Consider the following 5,000-nt stretch of genomic DNA (forward strand, 5'->3'; position numbering starts at 1 on the left):
CAAGAGTTGGCTACTTCCGTGTCAGACAGTGACTTGACATAGGATGGAGAAGGACACTTAACACTAATGAGCTTGTCGGCGTGCCTCGTTCTCGACTTGATTGTCTTGATGTGAGGACCGTGCGGACCACACCAGTAAGCTTACACATGCTCGTTACAAGTTGTATAAGTTGACCCGTTTGGCCCGGTTGCCTTGCACATGATGGTGTTGACCATGTTCGGTTAACAGGTCGTGTGTCGAGGTGGTCGGCCTTGGTAGTAGGATGTCTTGTGCATGTGACGTGTTGACCTGGTTTGGTCGGTGTGTCGTCGTGTACGAGATGACCTACTTACCCGTTAGTTTTCCAAGTTGTATTATGTGTTGACTTAGTTGACGTGTCATGTGCTTGGATGATTAGCGTACGGGTCATGTATGGTGCGCTTGCTTCAGTTGAAGGGATGTACTAGTACAGTTGTATTAATTGTTTATTTCACGATCTGGTCTTTTGGCTGGATCGTGAAAAACGCTAAGTCCCAAATCCTGAACTCGAGAAGAAAGCGCCAATGACAACGTTTTTGACTGGAGCTCCCTAGCATTCGGCTTTTTCTACTTTGAAGGGATGCACTGTTGTATGAATTGTTTATTCACGAACTGGTCGTTTGATTGGATCGTGAAAAAATCGCTCAGTCCCAAATCCTGAACTCGACAGGAAAGCGCTGATTGCAAACATTTTGACTGGAAGTCCCTTGAAAATGGCGTTTTCGTTATTGGCATTATGTGGCACGTTTATTGTGGCTAGAACATTAATTATTCACCAAATGGCACCAAAGCTTGGCAAAAGTCGCGAAACACTCCTATCTCGACGCACCAGCAATCGCAACTTGATGCAAAATAAATTGCACGAGCTAATGATACTTGTACCATGCACAGTACACCGTACCAAAATATACCCCTGAAAGTGTGCAATTTGGTGCTACCCTAGGGAATATGTATGGGAAGCCTAGCTACGTGTGTCGCACGTTCCAAGTTGCATGGACGTCGAACAGAGGCATGCAAAAGCACCTATCTAGGGAATTACTCTACGTTCTAGTAGCAAGTGCGATTTTCCGGTCCAGCACGGCAGTACGCCTGCACGCATACACTCCATGTACCAAAATGTACCAACCTAGGCGTTGCTCAGTAGCTTTTGCGGCACATAGAAAAGTATTCGAGTTCAGATTTTTGGGACTTAGCGTATTTTTAAAACTAATAACGAAAATTAAATTTTAAATCGGTAAACGGCTAGGAGTTGCTCAGTAGCTTTTGGCGGCACATATATTCGAGTTCAGATTTTGGGACTTAGCGTATTTTTAAAACTAATAACGAAAATTAAATTATAAATCGGTAAACGGCTAGGAGTTGCTCAGTAGCTTTTTGCGCAACGTGGCAAAAGTATTCGAGTTCAGATTTCTGGACGTAGCGTATTTTTCAATCATAATAAACCGAATCAAACATAACAATGATGAAACTTACACCATGTCCCAAGGTTGTGCACAAAACGTAACGATAAAGTGCTGGCGAAGTTAGAGGTGCACCAAAATTGTGTACCGATCAGGGAAAGTACTCTACGTTCCTATGATTTGGGTGAAAAGTGTTGATTAACTGCTGGTTAGAATAGACAGTTGCTTATCATACACATCGCAAACGAACACCCCTTAGTGAGCATTAGCAAAAGTCAATGGCACAAAGCAATTGCAATACAAACTGATCAAGTACATTAAAGAACGCTAGTACAAGGACTTCTTTCCAAGAATGGTGTCCGCGACGGGAGGGCAAGCGTCCTTCCCAGGTTTTCCTAGTAAACCTTGTATGGTAAACATACCCAAGCGTGTCTGTAAGCACGCAACGAAAGTCACGAACGGGCACATACCTAGGGAATGTACTCTACGTACTTGGACTTTTGTCCAAGAATGGTGTCCGCGACGGTCGGGCACTGCGACGCAATAACCAAATCCTAGGATTGTAACTTTAGTGTGCACAAACATAAACATTAACGCGTTCGCTCGGGCTGCGCCGTCCGTGTTGAACACAAATGTGGGTGATTATATGCGTGGAGGGACAAAAACATACGAGGAGGAGACAGTTTTCTGCACGATGTGCACAGAGCTCATTTCGTCGTCCCGGGCGAATGGAAAACACAAACATCGCGAGTATCGTTCTAGGTTTCTGTCTATAAAGGGCAGGCCAAAAGGTGACCGGTTGAGATAAGCATTTTAAGCATACAAACACTTTATTGGAACTTTTGATACAAAACAAGGTACGTACATGTAGGTTGTACCAACATGGACATCTATGAACGCGTACGCTCGGGCTGCGCCTCCGTCTTGTACTTTCCTGATCGGTACACAGTTTTGGTGCACTGCTATTCCGACCGGCAACTTGTACCAACATATACATCCATGAACGCGTAAGTAGTGTACTTTCCCTGATCGGTACACACTGTTGGTGCACGGCATAAGAAAAGAGCTAAAATGGTCAAACTCAATCCATTTCAACAATAGATAGTCGATAGTAGCTGTGCCGATGAAGTAGGGCACGATGCAAGTTAATGTTGTTTAATGAATAACATGTCCGCCATACATTTCAGTACAAAATTGCTCGGTCAGACCTACAAAGTGCTATATCTCGAATACGAGGCGTCGGACTGGGGGTTGTAGAACAATTTTAAGTTCGTCTAATGATTCTACATCCGATTCTGGATAGCGGTTTTTGACCACTTTTCAATATTTTGTGACACCCCGAACCTAGGGGCAGCTCCTAGCTAGCTCGTGTGGCTCAAAACATGTTTTCGCTAAAACACCTCAAAACGTGTGGAACGCACCCTAGCTCTTGTTTTCAAAAGTTATGGCCATTTAAAGTGAGGTTTTGCTTCAAAATAGCTATTTTACCCGTCCCTATGGCCATGCTTTAAATTTTCACGAAAATGCCAGGTCAGACCTAGGGCGGGCCATATCTTGAATACTAAACGTCGCAGACATTGGTCGTAGAACAATTTTAAGTTCGTCTAATGATTCTACATCCGATTCTGGATAGCCCACTTTTCAATATTTTGTGACACCCCGAACCTAGTCCTAGCTTTTTCAAAAATGTGCAACGGGCCGGAGCTCGTGTGGCTCAAAACATGTTTTCGCTAAAACACCTCAAAACGTGTATAGATGATGAAAAGTGCAATCAGAATGTCAATCGACAACTTTGTTGGGGTACCATTTTACTCTACGGGCCAGTAGCTTAGGCGCGCCAACAGCGCTTTCCTTTCGGGTTCCCATTTTTTGCCCTCCTGGGATTATGATCATTTGTTCATTGCCTACTATAGGAGGGTACCTTGCTACGAGGTCAAACATGAAGATTGCACCAAATCGTAGTTTTACCTCTATTTAGTCGTAGGAGCATGGTTTGCAGTGGCAGTGGGTCATTAAGCCCCCGTTTGGGTCATACGTCCCTCCGCGATAAAAATCGTCGTATGCCTATAGTCCGAACTAATGAAGCAAAAGTGGTGTCTGGTGGGCTCTGCCGATGATTTTAACCTATGATTTTGAGCTTCCACCCTATCAAAACGTTCCTGGAGCAGTACATCACGGGTCTACGGACCCAAAGACTTCGTCGTGATGGTTTCTAGTAAAAAGTTGTAACAGCTAAGGGTTTTGAATACGCGTATATTAACCATTGCTTGAAACTAAGCTTCGTTGTCTTTAAACTCTGCAAGACCAATCGAACTTCTTAGGGAAACCCGAAGGATTCACGCTAAGCTCGATGAGCTATTATGGGTAGTGGTGCATGATCTGGTGTTCCTTGGATCTAATCCAATGAATAAATTTATGAGGGTATATATGGTGCAGGGCACAAAGCGTGATGAAACCGGGTCTCCCTACCAAATGTGGCATATTTTTTCCCTGAGAGCGAAGCTCAGACCCACGTAGGGGAGAGCGAAGTGGAACTTAAATGTTCTATGCAGCAAATGTTCGCCATGCGGATAAACAAGTTGGAATAGTTCAATGTAGTGTAATGCAAACACGAATCGCAAATAACGATACGGGACCCAGAAGCAATTCTGCGGATCCCTCGGGGAGTGGTGAGTTGATATAAATTAGAGGTGAAAGTCCAAGTTGTTCAAGCTCCGGCTCGGCAGCCGATACGAGGTTCCTGTTGGGCTTTGTACATCGCGCAGAGGCGCCGTTCGGTTCTAGCAATGATTCCCGCCACCATGTTCCATGCGTGCAGAGATCCGTTAGAGCTCGTTCAATGTGTCCCGCCGTGATTACGAAAAAGTCCAACAGTTGACCAAGTTGGGGTGCGTCAAGTAAACGCGCAGAGATGCCGTTCGGTTTAGAGCAATGTCTCCCGTATCACGTTGGAGTTCTTCCACTAGTGCAGAGATCGCTGAACCGTTCAATGTGTCCCGTCGTGGTGTGCTTGTACCGAACACTTAGGATACACCATGCTTTGTTGGTTTGGGATAGGAGTGGTCGCGCAACTGCCTCCACGCCGCAAAGTGCCAGTTCGGATTGAAGGTCAACTTTAGCCGTTCAATGCATCAGTCGGTGGGTGTTCAGATGGCATCACAACTTCCCTAGGTGCTTAAGTTGGTTGGGTTGTAAAACATGTGCACATGCGCAGAGTATCGTGCGTACTAGCAAAGTCTCCCGTCACGGTGGTTATGAATGAGTTCCATTCAGTGCAGAGATCGTTAGTGCGTGCAATGTGTACCAGTCGATGTGTCGTACCGGAATACAACCCGCTTAGAGGCCCGTCGCTCGAAGAGGACAAGCAAGAGTGCGCAGAGTGCCGTACTGGCCTAGCAATGTCTCCAGACAGACGTAGGAACACCCGACGCAGTGCAGAGAGTAGATCCGCTAGCCATGTGCAATGCATCCGACGTTGTCTGCTTGTGCAGTCTATCGAGTGGCGCCAACGACGCTCCGGCGTCACAGAACAAATCTCGGTGGTCACGGGGACTTGCGCCTCGCGTGATCAAGAGTGTAGTT

Source organism: Anopheles arabiensis, assembly GCF_016920715.1.
Source record: "Anopheles arabiensis isolate DONGOLA chromosome X unlocalized genomic scaffold, AaraD3 X_pericentromeric_contig0023, whole genome shotgun sequence".
NCBI lineage: Eukaryota > Metazoa > Arthropoda > Insecta > Diptera > Culicidae > Anopheles > Anopheles arabiensis.